We start from the raw sequence: 21,776 nt of genomic DNA, 5'->3' as shown, positions 1-21,776 counted from the left end.
GGTTGCTAAATGCTTTCTCTCATCCTGGAGACGGCGCTTTCCCTTGGTTGGCTGTGACCTTTGGTGTATGGAAATGTTCAGCGTCTAATTCGTCTGTTTCGTTTCTGATGTTGCTCTGCAGCTGTTTCTCCAGGCTGGACATGACCATGACTATCTTGGATCAGGGCAACTGTGACACCTGCCTGTTAACATGACCTCATGAAGGGGGATGCTAGAGACTTGCAGGGCTCATGAAGCCCCCTCTATACCCTGAGGTTGTATAAGTGGCAGAGTTGTTGGGGAGAGACTCTTTGTAGTATATGTGCCTATAAATTGTGCGCCAGACTTCCCAGTGGTGACTGCCCTTGAATTGTCTCTGTTTTTGTAAAACAAAGCAAAACAAAATAAAATAAGCACACAGTGAACTCACTAGTTCATCAAGACAGACCTGGAGAGAATCGTTTCTAACCGGGGTAAGTAGTCTCCCTTAGGAACACACGTGCAACAGGTGCAGCACTTTGGTGTCACATCTAGGGGACCTTGCCATTTCAGGACCATAAAATTTCCTCTGTAGTTTTATACTTTCATGTCTCACATCTATTTTGAGCTAATTTTTGAGCTAATTTTGGTGTGTACCATACTTTTGTGTGCTGATAATATTTTTTTTTTGTTTTTCGAGCCAGGGTTTCTCTGTTTCATAGCCTTGACTGTCCTCGACTCATTTTGTAGACAAGGCTGGTCTTGGGCTTACAGAGATCCACCTGCCTCTGCCTCTCAAGTGATAGGATTAAAGGTGGGCACTACCACACCTGGCTAGATATTAACATTTAAAAGCACGTGATCATCTTTGAAGGTTCAGTTCTGGGGTCTTTATTTTATATGTAGGATCCACCTGGGGAAACAGGGTGGCACCTGTCTCAGTGTGGCCTGTCTCACCTAACAGTGATTTCCTGTTCACATTTCATCTATTTCCCAGCCAATGCCATGACTTCAAGTCTCCCGTATAGCTGTATAAAATTCCATCTCGCACACATGGCACATTTTCTCGAGCTATTTCTCTGTTGACATATATCTTGAATTGTCTGTACCTTTGTTATTGTGAATGAGGTAACAGATAATACAAATGTGAACCCACTGTTGTTCGTTCAGTGTCCTTTGGGTACAGACCCAGAAGCTGTGCAGTGAGATAATCTGGCGCTCTTAAATTTGATATCCCAGGCTGAGCAGGCAGCTCCGTGGCACAGCACTTACTCAGCATAAACAACACCTTCAGCTCGGTCCCCATCATGGAAAAATAAATGGATGCAATGAAAGGCCTTGGACCTTTATGTGCTGTGTAAACATGACGATTTCGGTTTCATGCCACTGTGTGAGATGTATCTCCTTCAGGCTTGGTTAGGATGTAAGAATATGACTATCTGGAATGAAGTTGAAGTCTCCCTGAAAGCTGTCGTCTATATGTGCTGTATCAACTGATATTACCTGTTGGGGATTGGTTCTAATGCTTTGTCTTAATTCGGCCCCAAACGTCACACAGGAATCTAAGTGTCCAGACGATGAGGGTCTCTGTCCCCAATTGGTTTTTGATTTATCAGTAAAGGGCCAGTGGCCAATGGCTGGGCAGGTCTTTTAGGATTCCCAGGCAAGGAACACAGAGGAGAGAAGAAGGCCTCTCTGCCATGAGAGGGCCATTTGGGGAAGCAAAGAGATCAGACTTAAGAGCTCACCAATGTATAAGAATTAGAGAAAATGGCCTCAGGGTCCACTTCCCCAATTGGGTCTTGGATAGCAGAGAAAAAAATACAGATTTAGAAAGTGTTAACTCGAGAATACCAGAAGGCAGCGTGTGCTAGCCATGGAGAGGTTCAGGAATGGCCCAGCCATTGAGCTAGTAAGGCATATTAAGTATAAAGGTTGCGTGTGCATGTCTTTCATTTGTGAATGCAGAGCTCCTGGGTGGATGCAGAGGCAAGTGTCTGCCTGGAGCTCAGAGTGGCTAACAATTTACGGCTGAAATTACCACATCTGAAACTAAATCTGAGAATAAATTTTTATTCATTAGATACTTTACCTTTTAATGTAAATAATACATTTTATCAATGAATACTTTTTAAAAAAAATGACATGTATGTATTTATTTTTGTAAGGCAATGGAGGTTAGGAGACAACTTGCTGGGATCAATTCTCTCCTTCCACCACGAGGGTTCTGAGGATCCAACTTACGTTGGCAAGCACCTTTATCTGATGAGCCATCTCACAGATCAAAGTAATCACTATGCTTTCTAACAAAAATATTTGTAATGCTATGTAATTATAAAGGAGAGGACAACCCTTTTAATGGCTATTTTAGATAACTGCAGATATTTTTTCTTTGATAACATTAAAAAATCAAGAAGTAGTTAATTTTTTAATAATTTATTTTTATTTTTATACGCATTGGTGTTTTGCCTACATGTATGTCTGTGCATGTCTGTGTGAGGGTGTCAGATCTTGGAGTTATGCACAGTTGTGAGCTGCCATGTGGGCACTGGGAATTGCACCTGGGTCCTCTAGAAGAGGAGTTAATGCCCCCAACCTGTGGAACCACCTCTCTGGCCCCAAGAAGTAGTTTCTCAAAGGTTAACTGTAATCTGATACCTAACACGAGAGCAACGAAATTTTCTTCTTATTGATGTTTTTAGTTAACATACAAAATAGTTGGTTTCTGTCAAAGGAACTTAGCCACGCAGGCCCAGCCACAGTGCTGGCATATGTGCCACTGATACTTCCTCCCTGAGCTAACCCAGACATTGATCTGTCGGTGTGACTGGAGACCCCTGATGCGGGATCAGGTGATGGAGCAAGCCAACGAGAAAGAGACAGCGCCACATCTGGCTACTTGAGACCCAATGGGTTGCTGGGAGGAGGGTATAAAGGTTTGCCAAGTTCCTACAATAAACAAGTCGGCCACTTGCCTGCCTCCTGGAGTCTGTGTCATTGACTCTGCATTTTCTTACTCCTGGCCCCAAGGGTCTTGGTTGAAGTCACAAGCAACTTATTTAATTCATTTATAGCCACCCAATTTCCTAAATCCCGGGTAATTCAGAGCTACAGTAAAATTTATCTATATTCATTATTCTTTGGATGGGTCTTCTATTCTTTTTAATTTTTTTATTAATTTTTATTTATATGAGTACAGTGTAGCTGTCTTCAGACACACCAGAAGAGGGAATCAGATCTCATTACAGATGGTTGTGAGCCACCCTGTGTTTGCTGGGAATTGAACTCAGGACCTCTGGAAGAGCAGTCAGTGCTCTTAACCGCTGAGTCATCTCTCCAGCCCCAGGGTCTTCTATTCTTTAGAACCATTGGAAAACTCACTCAGTAAGCATACACATCTTCTAGGTTTTGACTCATCTTTTACAAACCATTAAAGAAAGCATCTGTTACTGTCACCATCAAAAATCTTCATGGGGAAGATAACAGGACAGCTCATAACGCCAGAAATAAGTTTTAAAATTCAAGATTTTGTTTGAAAGATTTAATGGTGTGATCAGCCCCAAACTGGGTGGCTCACTTTATTTTCAAGAAAATTTCTACTAAATACCTAAGTTGTAATAACAGTTTTTGGTTCTATTGTGGGCTCCAATTATATCCAACACAACTCAGACACCAGGTCAAAACTGAAAGCAAAATTTTATTGTAATCAAGCCTGTACTGATCAGTCAGGGACACAGAACAGACTGAGATGCTGAGCTGCAACCCCGAGCTAGAATGTTCCAGAGCCTGTAAGCTTGAAACCACAAGCGTCTGTGCCAAGTTACATTTTCTCACCAGTCAGGTTCAGGGATAGGGGCCTTTCCTAGGAACATTTTCCTATGTGGTGCACATATCCTGTTCTCATTGGTTGGTTTATTCAGCTGTTACTGGGTGTCGTGCCTAGCATCCATGTCTCAACCTGACAATGTTGGTTACCCAGGGAGGTCTTAGGAACTCATTTGACCCCTATTCAAAATGGAAGCTTTACTCAAAATGGCTTCAGTTTGGTTCCTTCCTATAGTTCACTGTTTTTTCATGTAAAAAGTGATGTTCTCTGAAAAGAGTAGATATTTTAGCTGGAAACCCAGACAGAAATTCAAATGCTTTTTCTTTGGTTAACCATTGACTGTGTGTGTGTTTCTATGGATGGAACCCAGAAATTCAATACAGGCTAAGGATACTACCACCGAGCCATGTCTTAATAAGGTTGCTATGGTTGTGATGAAACATATGACCAAAAGCAAGTTGGGGAGAAAAAGGTTGATTTTGCTTACACTTCCACATCACTGTTCATCATCAAAGGCTATTGGGGGTAGGATCTCAAACAGGATAGGAACCTGGAGGCAGAGCTGAAACAGAGGCCATGGAGGGGTGCTGCTTACTAGCTTGCTCCTCATGACTTGCTTAGCTTACTTTTCTTATAGAACCCAGGACCACCAGCTGAGTGGTGTCTCTACCTAAAGTGGATAAACCATTTCCCCATCAATCACTAAGAAAATGCCCAACAGGCTTGCCTATTTTCTCAATAGAGGTTCCCACCCCTCAGATGGTGGCTGTGACCACAGTTTGACATTGCCTAGATGCTGAGACTGCCACATCCTTCTCTTTGTGCACATCAATACCACTGATCTAAGATGAGCTGTAAGATTCACAGTGATCTGCAGTACTGCAGACTTCAGCGTAATTTTACTTATTGCCAAATTCACACACATTAAGAGTGTGTTCAATGTTTTGTTAGTGCTGAGCAGGACTGGATCATTTGGATCTAAACATCTCCAAAGGCCTATATCTCAAAGGCTCAGTCCCCATCTGATGGCACTCTGAGAGATGGCTTAGCCTTTAAGAAGTGGGGCTTGAGCGAGAGGTCTCTGGGTCATTGGTGGTGTAACTGCAGAGGATGTTGAGGTCCTAGCTCTTTGCACTTCCTTTTTCTCTCTCACATCCCAAACTGGGATGCTCAGCTTTGCTCCCCAACCTGTGCCTCCCATGATGCACTTCTAGTCTACTAGAGACCTAAAGGCAATGGGACTAAAGCCTGGCATTAGATTGGAAACTCTAAAGCAGGGAGCCTAAATACACGTTTCCTTATAAGTCAATTTCCTGGAGCGTTTTGTTATAGTCATGGAAAGCTGACTAACGGAAGAACAAAGCAAAGCAAAACAACAAATGTAGCTTCAACTGCACCTCCACCCATCACCAAGGTGAGCGTGTGGTTCTGCCAAGGAGAGATGAGCTCAATCTTGTTTACAGCCCGCTCTGTGGGAGGATGAGGTGCTTTGAAACCGGGAAGTGGCAGGCATAGTGTTTCTTTCATTGAGCTTTGACTCAGCAGGCATTCAGCAGAGTCAACAGCATGAGGCTTTATTACTCTCACGGCTAAGGAAGTTTGACTATGTGCTCTGTAAAATGCTTCCATGGGTTTTTATTGCTAGCATTAAAGGCTATAAGGAACTTTTTTTTTAATTTAAGAGCTTATAGCATCTAGACTTAAATACTTAGTTCCATTCCCTTTAAACTCTCTAAGATGATACCTCAACTTAAATGGCCGCATTAAGGGCTGAGGCAAGGCTGCAACAAGGAGGCACCTGGGGAGTAAGATTTATAGAAAGATGATAACGTTCACGTCTTTGCTCCAGCGGAGCCTGACACTGCCTTCAATTTCACATTGTATGGCCTTGCTCTGTGTCTTAGTCTCTGTTCCTGCTGCTGTGATAAAATATCCTGACAAAAGCAACTTAAGGGAGGATGATTGATTTTGGCTCTTGGTCTGAGGGTACAGTCCATTGTGTCGTCGGTGAAGTCCTGGTAGCAGGAGCAGGAGACACATTGAGTCTGCAGTCTCAAAGCAGAGAACGACAGGTACTCCTTTTTATGGTTTTCTCCTTCTTATGTCAGCCCAGACCCCATTCCAGCGAATGATGCTGCCCAAGGTTGAGGGTGTGTGTCTTCTTACTTTAAGTAATCTAATCTAGATAATCCCTTACAGGCATGGATAGTGGTGTGTCTCCTAGGTGATTCTAGATCCTGTCAAAAATGACAACTGAGAGCAACTTATCTCCCTGAGGACTGCTGCTGACCACCATGAAGCTCCTCAGAGATTCCCTTTTAAGTGCTGATGATGCTGTTTGTAGTAGAGTGTTGTCAAAATTGCACAAAGCCTCCATTTCTTCCTCCAACACCACAAACAAAACACAGAAAAACGTGAGTGCAAAATATTCTGTTGCATGGGACACAGTTAGCCCTGACTCAGTCCTAGCTGTCTCCCGCCTCCTCCACACCCCCATCCAGGCCTAGCCGCTACCATTTCCTGTTGTTTACTGAAAAGTTTTCCTAATTTTGTTGTTACTCTTGATCCCTGAAGGACCCACGGGATAGCTAAGATTAATGCTTTCAAATTAAAAAGAAAACCAGGGCTGGAAAGATAGTTCTGAAGGTAAGGATGATTGCTGTCCAGCCCAATGACCTGAGTTCAGTCCCTAGAACCCAATCTTCCACCTGCCTCCCCCAGCCCCCCACCATAAATAAATAAATAAATAAATAAATAAGAATTTGATTAATTGATTTCTTAAAAAAAAAAAAGATGTGTTTATATGAGTACATGTCAGACACACCAGAAGAGGGCATTGGATTCCATTACAGATGGTTGTAAGCCACCATGTGGTTGCTGGGAATTGAACTCAGGACCTCTGGAAGAGCAGTCAGTGCTCTTAACCGCTGAGCCATCTCTCCAGCCTGACTAATTGATTTCTTAAAAAGAAAAGAAAGCTCTCTATGTCATTCTTCTGTTCAGAACCTCACAAGTCATTATGTATGCATCTCTCTGTGTGTTGTATATTAAATGGTTGTTTGCGTGTAGGCAGTGTGTGCACACATGCTATGGTGCATGGTGGTGGAGTCAAAGGACAACTCTCGAGAATCTCCTTTCATTGTATGGAACTTGGTGATCAAACCCAGGTCTGCAGGCTAGAAGGCAGGTGACTTTACCAATGAGCCATCTGCTGGGTCCCTGGTCACAACCTTTTTCTGGTTTTCCCTTTTTCCATATTTTTATTGTAACCATGAGGACTCACCTGGCCTCTTTGAAACTATGCCTCTGCTGGTCCCCTGCACCCAAACCCTACCCTCCCTGGTCTTAGGCCAGGCATGCTCTGGGGTCTCCACCTTTGACCTGGCTTCTCTTTCCTGCAGATGTCCATAGCTCACCCCTGGACTCTTTGGCACCATTGCTCAGGTACGTCTTCTGGTTAGCTTTCAGCCTCACCTGGGAGCCTGTCCTCCTCACCTGCTCTGTTTTCCCTCCATGGCACTTCTCTCCTTGACATATGATTACCGTGTATTGCTGATCTTCTTGCACTCATACAAGCTCCACGGTGGCTTTGCCTGGTGAGGTAATCCCTGTTACCATTTAGGAGAGCTCAATAAATAAGAACTCCAGGTAGAAAAAAAGCATATGTGAAAGAGGAAATCATTACTCAGAATTTCATACATAGCATCAAAGAAAGGGGGGACAAATCTTGTATTTTAAAAGTTTATGGGGTATAAGTTCAGGGGACAAAATGACTCAAAACAAACACTCGAGTCAGACATAACAGAGAAGCCTCAGAACGCTAAACAGCGGAGTAAATTCTGAATTTCAAAAAGGAAAAGCAGGTCATGTACACACAAGGGCTGCATTAACATCAGATCGTAGCAACAGGAAGCAATGATGCATAGGAAGTGAAGACTTGTAAATCATTTAGTAAGATTTGCTATTCTTTAATAAAAAATTCTGAATAAACTAAGAAAAATGGTTTGTATGTAACTACCCTGAGTCTATTCTACATCATACCTCTGAAGCGGGGAGGGTATGATGCTAGGGGGTCAGGAGCAATAAGGGAGGGATGGAGAGATGCTAGTGAGTACTAAGGGAAGCAATTAACAATGAAATCGCTAAGTGTCCTTCATAAAAAGTTAGGAAAAACAACTAGAAGCATAAACACAGAACCCACAACTTTTAGGGTGGCAGAGGAAAACCATGGATGCACACAAGGGAAAACAGAGAAGAGGAGCAGGTCATTCCTTGCCCAGAGGGGTTGACGAGATGGTTTTTGTTGACGGTGTTTTCTTTTTCTTTCTTTTCTAGCTTTCACTTTTCAAATTTACCTTTTTGGGGGAAGGAAGGCTTCAAGGATGGAGGGTGGAAGAACTGGAAGAAGAGTGGGATTGGGGTGCATGATGTGAATTTCCCAAAGATTCAATAAAGAATTATATTAAATGCAAATGAGTCAAGTTCATTGGTTGGCTCCCAAACCAAGTGAAATTAAAACCAAGCACAAGCAACGTGCTGTGGTCTAGACTATGGTAGATGCCAGGACTATTCCCAGCCCTCCCTTTCTGGTTTCTCTCTATAGGCTGAAGCATTGCATTGTTAGTGTCTTAATCTCCATTACAAGAGGGTGACACAGTGCATTCCCGCTGGAGCACACTGGTGTGAGGAAGAAAGAAAGAAAGAAAGAAAGAAAGAAAGAAAGAAAGAAAGAAAGAAAGAAAGAAAGAAAGAAAGAGGAGAAAGGAAGGAAAGAAGAAAGCAAACAGAGTTAAAATAGTAATCAAAGATTTTTTTTTAATTCCTTCATCATAAGACCTTTGAATGATTATATCACACATTTTTGGCTTCTTTGTTTCTGAGACAGTCTCACAATATAGCCCAGACTGGCTTTAAATTCATCATCCTCCTGCCTCCACCACCTAAGGGTTAAGATTATAAGCATGTGCTACCTTGACAAGGTCAGCCTAATTGTGATTCTGAAGCTAATAAAGGTACCACAAGAAAAAAAATTGCAGAGCCTTTTCGTTTATGAACCTATGTGTAAAAGTTTTAAGTAAGATGTCAATTGAACTAATCTAGTTATGTAATATTTTTCAAAATTAAACACTGATGAAGTTGAATTTATCTGACAAAGGCAAGAAAAGTTCAACCTAAAAAAGAAAAACAAGTGTCATTCATTCTCGTAAGAGATGAAAGAAAGAGCACAGAGACAATTCCATCCTAGCAATAGCTCTAGGATGGGTTAGATAAAGTATATAGCTGTTCATCTTCCTTTTAATTCTTATAATATTAAGAATAGATGGGAATTGTCTTGATGAAAATTATCTTCCCAGAATCTCATAGCTCGGGTGCTGCTGGAATCGCTGAGGACACTGGCCAGGGAGCGTGCTCATAAGCAAGCAAGTATGTGGTGGAATGATTGGAGAGGAAGAGAAGCAGAGTGGATAGAGAACCCATAGCTTATGGGCTATGAAAAGAGGCAGAACTGGAGATAGGAGGGTGGTGAGGATAGCCTGATGTAACAGGCCTGTGCAGCCAGCAGAAGCCATGGCGATGTCTAGCCATGCTGCAGCAGAGGGCCATGTCTGGGTCCATGATCCTGCTGCATCCGGGGTCTGTGTTGATGTCCATAGCCTGTACTACTACCAAAGGCTATGAGGATTTCCATGGTTTATACTGGAGCTTGAACCCATGTTGATGTCTGCGGGGTGCACTGAGCTGGCTCAGCTCTGTGATATGAGCTTAGGATAGTTGATCCTGCCTCTTGATTGGCCAGAAGGAGAGCCTTCTCTGGGGGCGTTGGAGCAGGAAATCTGGTGGGATGACCAACTCAACTACCAACCAGGGCTTTGAGTTGGCCCACCCAACATCTACCCCATCTACGAGCCACTGGAGCCTGTGAATGGGCTGGTCCTCCGGATCCATAGCTATAGGATCTCTGCCATTCAGGGCAACAGCAGGATACCTGAGAGTCTCTACGGGGGTCCAGTATTGATGTAGTAGAAGCCAGAGGCCTCCAACTAGTCTAAGGACTCATTGCAATGAACACTTACTTGCAAGTAAAGCTGTTCAGGCATAAGAGCGAACTTCTTGACACACCACAGCTTTCAGTGCTACTACCATGAACAAGTACATGATAGAGAGGCAGGAAAGACGGAGCAGAACAGTGCAGGCAAAGAGGCTGTGGTTGATAGAGGAGCAGCTTGTTGCCAGAGGGGTCGACAAGATGGTTTTTTATTGTTTTCTCTTTCTTTTCTAATTTTCATTTTGTATTTACTTTGTGTGTGGGGGGGCACAGGGATGGCGGGTAGATATGGATGTAGTGATTTGGCCTAATGCTACTCGTATTGTGTTAATTTGGGTCCCCAGAGAGAGTTCCCCACATCTGCACATAAGACACTGAGGGACCCAGTTAGTTCTGAATGGTAAATAAAGTTGCCGGTAGCTAATGGCTGGACAGGGTAGACGGAGGTGGGACTTTCAGGATTCTGGGGCAAGGGACTGAAGGAGAAGGAAAAGGAAATCTGCTGGGAGAAGGAAAGGAAAGACTGAGAAGGTGTGGGACAGAGAGCATAGTTACCATGTAGGAGCAGGGGATCACAGCCCAAGAGGACTGCCTGACTGGGTCCAGGGCAGCAAAGATAGAATATAGAATTTAGTAAGTAATAACTTGGGAATATCAGAGGAAGGTAATTGGTCATGTGGAGGTTAGGAAATGGCTCATTATTGAGCTTGTTTAGGCATATCAAAATATGTTGGCTGTGTGTGAGTTTTTCATTCAGGAACCCAGAACACTGGGGCGGGTAGTGAGGAACATACCTCCTCCAGGATTTATTAAAATAATAAAATATATACTATGACATATGAAAGGACTGGGAGCTGAATGGGATATTGGTACATGATGTGAAATACCCAAAGATTCAGTAAAAAATTATGCTAAAAAATCTCCCTTATAGTCAAGGAGATGGTTTAGAGGCATTCTTTTTAAGGTTGCCAAGAAGGACATGGGAAGATTGTTTTGTAGATACGGTCCTGCTGCACATGTATGAGGACTTGAATTTGTATCCCAAACACCCATGTAAAAATTGAGCCCCGTGGTACTCATCCAGAACTCAGCACTGGGAGGTAGAGATGGGAAGGTCCCCTGAGCTAGCTGGCCAGTCAGCCTAGACAATAAATGACAGCCACTGACTCAAAAAAATGGGGTGGTGAGGTGATAGAATACAGGTAATGTTGACCTTTGACCTACACACACACACACACACACACACACACACACACACACACACACACACAGGCCCGAGCTCACATATGAACATACACACACATGCAGAGTTAGAAATAAGAAAATGTTTATTTGATATAGCATTTGGAGCACAGCCAACTTAATAAGACAAGAAAAATAAGTAAGCAGAATAATAAGAAAAGGAAGAGAAAAATTGTCATTATTGTTTTAGTCCTTGTTAAGAGTACAGACATGTGATACTTGGAGTGAGTGCATGAAGCCAGAACAATTTAAACGGTATAATGTAATTACATCAACTTAAGTTTCTGTATCTCATGTTGTTTTGATAGCTTTTGGATGCAGATTGATTCTTTTAATTCTTAAAGCCACAAAGAATTCAATGTGGAACCTTCAGAGACAAACTAACAAATTCAAGTCTAGATCTCCCTATCTTGTCAGGGGGGCAGCATTTGCAATACTTTACCTGGCCACAGTCAGGTAGGTGCTGGCTCTCTTCCGATCACGGCTAGAGAGCTTGTGTGGTGGACTTTTTCCTTTTTCCAAGACACAAGTATAACAACCTATTTTTTGCTAAAACCAAACAAGAAGAAAAAAGATTCTAGGCACGTTTTTTTCATGTCTGGTAGGCTAAGAATTATTTTGCTCGCCATGGTGCTAAGAAATAAACCTAGGCCCTTGTATAGTAGGCAGGTGATTTACTACTGAGCTGTATTTACAGCCTCTATTCCTTGACCCAGGATCTTGAAGTGGAAAGTTGAGTGTTCTTTGATACGGATCTTGAAGTGGTTCTTAAGGGTTGGCTGGGTGCTGTTTTGTTAAAGTGGACACAGGTGTGAAAGGCTAAGGCTAAGGCAGGCTCGTGAAGGAACGTGAAGCAGACACCGGAGAGAGGATGTTCTGCTAAAGCAAGCACGTGAAAGGGCATGTGTTGAAAGATTCTTTGCTAACGACACGCATGCATCGGTCCACTTTACATTGCATAGTTGAGCTGCGTTTGTCAGAACGCCATAGAGAGAAATTTTATCAAAGGTTTTTTGTTGTTGTTTCCAAGGACTCGGGCTGACTGGATGCATGGGCTGAGGCAAGAGGAGGCAGGAGCCATGCTGAGGCAAGACCTGTACTGAGGCGAGGCAGTGGAGGATGCGTGATGTTCGGAGGGTATAAATAGGACCCAACAGACAGGGATGGAGCTTGGATTGCTCATAGAGCTTGCTCTGCAATGCTTGTGGTCTCTTTGCCTCACTGAGAGGGGCACAGCTGAGAACTTCTCCTGGTGTCCCTCCCAGTCCCTCTTGCTAACTTGTGCTGAGTCTGAGGCCTGGCTGTCTCTGCTAGGTCATGTCAACCCTGTTGCTAACCCAACTATCTACTGAACAGGACCGCTGGCGTATCCGTGAAATGTCTCCTAGTAGATCGAGCTGCCGCTGCCTGCTAACCTGTGACCTGAACTGCTGATTTCCAGGAAACGCAGACAGGAGTTTCTCCAAAGGCCCACTTCCCCCACAATCCTTTCTTTCCCACTACCTCTGGTGGGTGGTGGGTTATAAAGAAGGTTAAAGAATTTAAGAACCATCACTAAAAATAAGGTTTGAAAAAAATTAAAGTTACAGGATCTCGCTATGTAGACCAAACTGGCCTAGAACTCAGAGTCCACCTACCTCAGATTCCTAAGTACAAGCACACAGCACCACACCCAGTAGTTAAGAACTTTTGGAAGAGATATTATATCTTAGTTCTTATGAGAAATAAACCAATATAATTAAGCCAACGAACAAAAAGCCACATCGTTTTTAAAACTAATCCAGAAGTTGGAGAATTCTAGTGCAGTTAATGGTGAACAAGACAGATCCTTGTGTCCTGTGGATGAAGGTTATAGGCATCCTAGAAACCAATCCATCAGCAAGACCATGTGAGTGTGAGTATCTACCTCACAAGTTAGCAAGCCAAGCCCTGCGCAAATAAACCCGAGACCCTCACATAGAGGCGGCTTGTTACTATGTTATTAGTGATAGACAGGGGTTGGAGACAACTGGGTCCTCAGTACCAGTGTGTATGCTGCTACTATGCATTGAAGAAAGACTGTAACAGCACAGAAACATCTCCCGAGCACAATACCCCTAGATTAAAGAGTTAGAAACAGAGAGAAAGGCTGCCTGGCAATGCTACTTACGTAGCTTAAAATTCTACCTGCTCTCCAGAACATTATCTTAAAAAAAAAAAAAAAAGAATCCTCTCATGTATTACAACGGTACCACATTTCCCTTCCCTCCACTCCTCATAGTCCCTCCACCACCACATCGTTTTGTCCAAGGCATACAGATATAAAGAATGCCCAAGAGACATTTGAGTGCCTCTGTCGCTGGATAGGGCATTATGATGTGGGAAGAAGGAGAAATGGATATAAGAGAGACAGTCATATATGAGCTGTAATGTGGATGTTACACAAAACCTCCAAATTAAATAGCAAGTCATAGGCTATCGGGGCCAGCCGGGTGGCTCAGTGGGTGAAGACGCTCACTGCCAAGCTTGATGACCTGAGTTCAGTTCTTCGGATCCACACAAAAGGAGAGAGCTGACTCCTAACTCTTTTCTGACTTCACAAAGCAGCACTATAATTTCTGTTAAAGAAAAAGAAAATAGTAGATTTTTCGGTTTTATTTTCTTTTTTCTTTTTCTTTTTCTTTTTCTTTTTTTTTTTTTTTGGTTTTAAAGAAGTGAAGATAAAGCCAGATGAAGGGGGGTCTGACTTGTTTGAGAATGTCGTTTGTCTCTGGAGGAAAGTTCTCTGTCCTAATTGTTCCTCAGAAGTTCCTTCTGTTTCTGAGGTGGCTCTTTCCTGTGGCCTCATTACGTACAGGGCTTTGAGAGTCTCAGGTAAGCTTGTGTAGAAGACACACACTGAGACCACCTCTTTCCTCTGAGGGGTGGGCGGCCTCACGGGTCAGGCAGGGGAGGCACCTCAGTGGGCAGGGAGGCAGCTTGTGAAACAGCTGGGCCTCTGTGTAGCCTGAGGTAACCTGGCAGCAGCCAGGCCCTGCTGCTCCCGGGCTTGGAGAATGGGCTTCTCTGTGTGTGTTTGTTTGCTTTGGTTTAAAGCTTTAAAAAAAAAAAACCGATTTCACACATAATTAGGGCTGTGGCAGCGAGATTGTGTTCAAGGTACTTTTACTGGAAATATCAGGAGGGGACAAGGGAGGGTTGTGTTCCTTTTCCAGCTAGGTTGTGAGAAGGAGGAGGAGTGAGGAGCTGGAAGGACTGGACAACGGGCAGCGTTCAAGGTGGGGAGCAGTCTTCCCGGAGGCAGACCCAGCGTGGATTGTGGAGGAGGGCAGGGTGCATGTGGTACGTGTATGCACATGCGTGTGCATGTGATGAACATACGTGGTGTGTGTGCATGTGCATGCGCGTGTGTGCTCACATACCTGAGCGTGTGCACATGTGTGTTTGTGTGTGTGAGTGTGTGTGGAGGGACGCCTGAGTATATGCACATGCGTGTTCAAGTGTGTTGTGTGCACTTACATATGTGTGTGTGTTATTTGTGGAATGACACGTGGTGATGTATGTAGTATCTGTGCTAGGGAAGGACATGAAGTGACGCTGCTGTTAGCCACTCCTTCTCCTCCCTGCCCTTTCCCCTGTGGCCATCTTCCCCATGGAGAAAAGAGGCAAGGCATGGATGAAGGAGACAAGAGATCCAAACTGAGGCCCTAGCCACAGAAGAAGCTGAAAGAAGGGGAAGAAAAACAGGAGAGCCACTGGACACTTTTGCTGGCATCTGCACAACCCATATGAGGTGGCTAGTGGAACAGCCATCATTTGAACCCAAGTCACCCGAGTCCTCGTTTGACTCACAGTGTATCTAAAGGTTTCTGGATCTTCCTGGACCTCAAATGACTCCATAGGACTTAGGCAATCTTTTGTAGAATGTCAGCTCATGAAACAAAATGTGTTTGGGGAACATGTGCTGCCCCTCATCTGGCTCCTCCCCTGCCACGTGGTACCTGAATGGCCACAGCAAGCCAACCAGGACATGGGTTCCACTGGTCTGGGACCCACCGTTTGCATGTTACCTCAGTTTTAAAGTCCTCTGGAGTTGGATATCCTCTCAGCCATTGAGAGATATTTGATTGGAAAGTTTTGGAAAGGATTGGACCACTTCGTACTGAAAGGGTCATCTCACCCCTGGTTGGAGGAGGCAATTTCTCCTTAACCTGCTATGATAAGAAATACACATTTGTTCACTGTGGTGGCTTGGATGGGAATGTTCCCTGCAGGCTCCTGTATTTGAATGCTTGGTTTGCCATTTGTGGCACTGTTTGGGGAGTCTAGACATGCGTGTCCTTGCTGAAGGAAGTATGTCACTGTCACTGGGAATGGACTTTGACGTTAAAAAGCCTCATATGCTATTCCTGGTACTTGCCGTGCTGTCCCACCATGAGCGTGGTGGATTCTTGTCTCTCCGGAACTGTGAGCCCAAATAAACTCTTTCTTCCGTAAGTCACATTAGTCATGGTGTTTCATCACAGCCACAGGAAAGTAACCAGTAGAGTCATGATATGGCATAGAGCTATGCCCAGGTAACTCTCCATATAGTGAGAACCTTTGGTATCCCAATGAGATGCCTGACGAAAGAGATCAAAAAACGGTTTCAGAATTGGGGCTGGTTGCTAGAAAGTCCAGGGTGTGATTAGTTGAGAATGTCAGCCACACTTCTTTCATTTCTAGAAACGGAAGACAGACTAGAGATCGTATTCTTTCATAGAAAGGCCTATATTGATCAATTATGTCTGTAATAAAGCCTCAACTCGTATCTTTGGGCCATGGTAGGAGCCCACTAGAAACATACACGGTAGTATCCCCAAGGCTCTGGGTTCCAGTGCCAGCAACAGAAAACCCCAAACAAACCATTACTCACTGAGCCTCAAAAGAAAACACAGCTCCATAGAATGAGGTGTGAGAGCTTCGGGATTTAACACAGCCATGTTTACAGAGAAGGATCCACTTTGAAGCCACGGTTAGAAGTTTCCGTGCTCAGAATCCTTCAGAACTTTTCTTACATGGCAGCCAATGTGTATTCACTAAAAAATGTATTTATTTGTTGTGTGTATAACACACACCTACCTCAGTGCATGCTGTGGCATAAGTGTGGAATCTGTTCTCTCCTATTGTATGGGTTCCCAACCACTGGACTCAGGTCTCCAGGCTTGGTAGTGATAATTTTTAATCACCTCGCCACTCTGCCACCCACAATTGGTGTAGCAAAAGATGGTGTTTCCCTCAATTACGAACCATTTTATCCAATTATCATGCTTAGGGAGACCATGAGAACCCTTAATTTTTGCCTAGTCAACAGAGCCACAAGAGGCACTTGTAATTGGTGTCTGGAGGAGAGTTAAGACTTGAGGGGCCAAGCTCTCTACCTGTGGCATCTGTTCTCAGTATGGGGAATCGGTGGCTGAGTTAAGGGAGTGGTAGAGACACAACTAGAGAGTTTGAGAAGCAGCTGGTGTGAGGAAAGATAAGTGTCCCAGGTGGATAAAAATGGATCCTCTCACTCTATAGTTCTTTCTTGTGTCATTTCCCCATTTCTAGGTCCACGTCCTTTCCCACAAAGCTTTCTTCCTTTTTTGAATCACAAACCTACAAACAGCTCCAATGACCAACAGAATTTATGTCAATTCATTAGCAAGGAGGGACAGCCAAGCACACAGGAAGACCAGTCAGTCATGAGCTCAAGGGTGAATGTGGTTTAGCTAAGTGGGCAAGTCAGGCGAAGAGAAGATTTCAAACTGGGAGAGATACTGGGGTGGCAAGAAGGAAGGCCCGCTCAAGGGAATAAAACATGGCCCATGGTGGCCCATGAAGAGAAGCAAGATGACCATGGAGGGGGAGATGAGGGAGGGAAGCAGGAGTAGCCCCCAGACAAGGGTTGTAGAGATGTACCTGGAAAAGGATGGGTTCCAGGGTGAGTGTGGACAGCTAGGATGGTGCTTGAGAGCTGACATATAGGAAAGGAGTGATGGCTAAGTCAGATGTGTAGGAGACAGGGCCTGGATCCTACCTAGCAAGGAGATGTGTAGTCAGAGTTCACACAGGAGCTTGGGACAGTGACAAAACCATGGCAACAGATGCTTGCAAGTGGTGAGCAAAAGAAGTGGAGAGCTCACAGGGAAAAGGACAGGGAGAAGAGGACAACCTGGTGACACATGATGATCTAGGTTAGCAGCCTCTGTTGATGGCCTTAAATGTGGATATGTGCAATGTACCAAATCTGGGTGGAGCAGGAGATTCTCTGATGCCTGAGACAGGCTTCCTCAGAGGGTCTCCACCCTCACACTCGTGTGAAGAGAATATGGAGCAGAAAATCCTTCTGAAATGGAATGAGGAGCAGAGATATAACATGGCCTCTTCTGTGTTTGGAGAACTCTGCTATGGTAAAAATGAACAACTTTCAAAGCATGGTTATAGAAATTTTAGTACGATTCCAAGTTTTTCTTTGGAAAGAATTTCAAACTGACAGAAAATACTAAAAAGTAAAACTATAAATGTATCTTTAAGTATATATCCATAAAATTACACACACACACACACACACACACACATATACACATATCTAGCAAAGTTTTCCTGCTATTAATGTTTCCTGTATCATTTCCTTCCCTCTTTCCTTCATCCATCTATCTATCTATCTATCTATCTATCTATCTATCTATCTATCTATCTATCTATCTACCTACCTACCTATCTATCTATCTATCTATCTATCTATCTATCTATCTATCTATCTATCTATCTACCTACCTACCTACCTACCTACCTATCTATCTATCTATCTATCTATCTATCTATCTATCTATCTATCTATCTATCTATCTATCTACATTTATATCTTAACTCTTCTATCTTTATGTTCCATCCATCCATCATCTGTCTTCTCTCCGTCATCTAAATAACTGTTCAGGTTTAGTGTTGTAGTGATAAACGTCCTGATCAAAAGCACAGGGAGCACAGGGATTGTGGCAGCTCACAGTTATAGCCCATCTCTGAGGGAAGCCAAGGCAGGAACTCGAGCAGAAGCTTGAAGCAGAAACCACAGAGGAATGCTGTTTGGTCTCTTGCATGGCCTTGAGTATAGTTATAGGTTGGGGATCCTATATCCGTGGATAAAATGAGTCCATCCTAATCTGATAACTAACATTCTCAACTTCCTTATGGTCCTCCCATACATCTCCATCCCAAGTTACAGATGCCGTTCTTGTCTAGTCAGGGCCCTCATTTTAACTGCTGCCACTATAAAAGGCTGGGGTAAGTTGTGTTGTAAGTCAGCTTGTCATATAATGACAGCTTGGGTTTGGTTTTCTACAACTTGAGCTCTGTGGCTACTGGAGAGAAGATTCTCTCCTGAGGCACACATAGAAAGTCTTGGCTCGTTTATTTATTCTTAAGCTGGTCAGCTTTATCACTCATTATATGGTTTTTGGGGTGTTTGTTTAACTTTGCCCCCAAAATGTTGAAAAAAACTAGTCAGCATTATCATTTTCCCACAATATTTTATAGATTTTTTTGCTTGACATGTTTTTTTTAATTTTTATTAGATATATTCCTTTACATACATTTCAAATGTTATTCCCCTTCCCAGTTTCCTGTCCATAAGCCCCATCCCCTCTTCTCTCCCTCCCCATATAGGCATTCTCCCTATACATTCCCTTTACTGCCCCCCATATTCCTCTGAACTGGGGGTCCAACCTTGGCAGGACCAAGGGCTTCCCTTCCCCTGGTGCCCCAACAAGGCTATTCTGTAATACATATGCAGTTGGAGCCCTGGGTCAGTCCATATAGTCTTTGAGTAGTGGCTTGGTCCCTGGAAGCTCTGGTTGGTTGGCATTGTTGTTTTTATGGGGTTGCAAGCTCCTTCAACTCTTTCAATCCTTCCTTTAATTCCCCCCAGGGGAGTCCTGTTCTCAGTTCAGTGGTTTGCTGCTAGCATTGACCTCTGTATTGAACATGCTCTCTGTATTGGATATGTCTCTCAGGAAAGATCTATATCTGGTCTCTTTCAGCATGCATTTTTTAGCTTCATCATTCTGTGATTGAGTCACCTCATTCAGGATGATATTTTCTAGTTCATTCCATTTGCCTATGAATTTTATGAAGTCATTGTTTTTAATAGCTGAGTAGTACTACATTGTGTAGATGTACCACATTTTTGAATCCATACCTCTCTGTTGACGGGCATTTGGGTTCTTTCCAGCTTCTGGCTATTATAAATAAGGCTGCTATGAACATAGTGGAGCCTGTGTCTTTGTTGTATGTTGGAGCATCTTTTGGGTATATGCTCAGGAGAGGTATAGCTGGGTCCTCAGGTATCACTATGTCCAATTTTCTGAGGAACCTCCTATTTTATAGGTTTTATGTATTGAATCAATAAATTCCTTACACCTCATAGGAAGTGAATCAGGTGTCTCAACTATGTTTATCCTGATAAGTTCTGTAAATAATTTATACCATGGACTTTCAATGTTCTCAACGCTACCAGAAGAGTATTTAATAACTGTAGGTTTCATCTGGGTGGAAAACCACCTCCAGACACCATCAGCCAATTAGAGAGATTTATCTCAGTAATTCTCTCTCCAGAAGCACATTTTGGATTTGTCAGAGCTTTCTAGGGGAACAGAACTGTTAGAATAAATATTTAAATATTTATATTTTATGCTATAATGTTCATAGTGTTCTATTAATATATAACACATCATACAGTACCAATATATAATATAGTTAATATATATATTAAAGCACTTATTAAATCAGCTAATGTTAAAATAGTAATAGCTGCCCAATCTCTAAGAGGCTGAGGGCCTGGTAGTTGCAGTCTGAGAGGCTGGGAACATCCACAGTCCCAACCTGGCACTGAAAATCCGGAGGCTTCCTGAAGAGCTGCTGATCTTCAGTCACCCACGGAAGCCTGGAAATGCTCATTCTGCTACTGGCAAAGGGGGCAGCAGCAGTAGCAGCAGTGGTGGTGGCAGTGACAGCAGCAGCAACAACAACAGCAATGAGTAAATCAACTCAGTTGCAAGAGAGAAGGCCAAGCGAGCAAAAGGCAAATACTCTTCCTTGTGCCATAGCCCTTTATATCAGAACTTTACCAGGAGGTCCCTCAACATTTGGGATGGATCTTCCCATACCAGTTAAGGCAATCAGTCTAATTCCTTAGATAATACTAATTTGTGGCAAGTTGACATTAAAACCAACTATCACAGTATCTTCTGTCTATCCTCTCTCTTCTCTGTCTTATTATCTATCTATCTGACTGTCTATGTATCTTTATCATCTATCTGCATCATCTATGTATCTATGTATCTGTAATCTATGTATCTATCATCTATCTATCTATCTATCTATCTATCTATCTATCTATCTATCTATCTATCTATCTATCTATCTAGTTAGGGTTTTACTGCTATGAACAGACACCATGACCAAGACAACATTTAATTGGGACTGGCTTACAGGTTCATAGATTCAGTACATTATCATCAAGGTGGGAGCATGGCAGTGTCCAGACAGACAGGATGCAGGAAGAGCTGAGAGTTCTACATCTTGTTTCAAAGGTAAACAGGAAAAGACTGTCTTCCAGGGAGCTAGGATGGGGGTTTTAAAACCCTCATCCACAATGACCCATTTCCTCTAACAAGGCCACACCTACTCCAGCAAGGACATACTTCCAAATACATCACTCTTTCTGTCTGTCTATCATCTATCTATCTTTACCTTTCATCTATCTATCTATCTATCTATCTATCTATCTATCTATCTATCTATCTATCTATCTATCCATTTTCATTCATTCATTTCTATTTTTATCTGTCTGCCAAGTCCCCTCCTGAAACATTAGAGAAAAGCTGCACATCCCACAGCTCTCTCCCTCAAAGAGTTTCACTGGGCATCTCCTATGATGAGTATTCTCTTCTACGTAACCATTCTACGGTAATCAATTTCAGCAAACTTGACACTGATACATTTCTTTTTACCACATCTGCTGTCTATGTTCTAATTCTTTCAATTGACCTGACAGTACAGATTTTACCTTCTCCCACACATGGTGAAGTAGCCTAGGGCTAAGGCTTAAAGCCTTCTTTAATCTGGAACATAACATAGCTTTGTTTTCGGTCTTACTTGACATTGGGCCTTTTGAAGGAATCTCACCTGAGATCCTTCCATCCCCTCTCTGAACAGAATCCTCTGCTGTTGTGTTGGTTTGCAGGATGGTGTCAGGGTCTGTGTTCTTTGAGATATTTTGGGTGATAATTTCCTCTTCTCAGGGTCTCACATCTGGGGTGTGGATGTCGCCTGTAGGATCTCACACCTGGGTGTCACCTGTTTCTCACTGCTGATGTTAATTGTCATCCTTTCATCTAGATCTAGGTGTTGTGAGATTTTTTTCATTGTATGAACATTATTGTATGTAATGACAATCTCTGAGGACATATTTTTATAATTATTAACTCTTGTATGTTCTCTCTCTCTCTCTCTCTCTCTCTCTCTCTCTCTGTGTGTGTGTGTGTGTGTGTGTGTGTGTGTGTGTGTAGAGGTAAGTAGGTCTATATGCGTGTGTGTACGCACGTTCTGTGTGTAAGTGTGGACACACCCATGCTATGGTGTGCATGTGGAGGTCAGAGGATAACCTTAGGTGTTGGTGCTCTTTTCCACTCTGAAACAGTGTCT

At 43.2% G+C, this 21,776-nt stretch overlaps 1 long non-coding RNA gene across 1 annotated transcript; it reads left to right on the top strand.

Annotated features, from left to right (window-relative positions):
• The first annotated feature begins 1,361 nt into the window (after nt 1-1,361).
• On the top strand, nt 1,362-8,251 carry LOC120099864 (uncharacterized). Its single transcript, XR_005499260.2, has 5 exons — nt 1,362-2,245; nt 5,689-5,856; nt 5,984-6,198; nt 7,186-7,228; nt 8,120-8,251. It is a non-coding gene; the product is annotated as an uncharacterized LOC120099864 (long non-coding RNA).
• Nucleotides 8,252-21,776: the final 13,525 nt, after the last annotated feature.

The sequence above is a fragment of the Rattus norvegicus genome, chromosome 1 (assembly GCF_036323735.1).
Source record: "Rattus norvegicus strain BN/NHsdMcwi chromosome 1, GRCr8, whole genome shotgun sequence".
Taxonomy (NCBI): Eukaryota; Metazoa; Chordata; class Mammalia; order Rodentia; family Muridae; genus Rattus; species Rattus norvegicus.
This window is presented reverse-complemented; position numbering and strand designations above follow the sequence as displayed.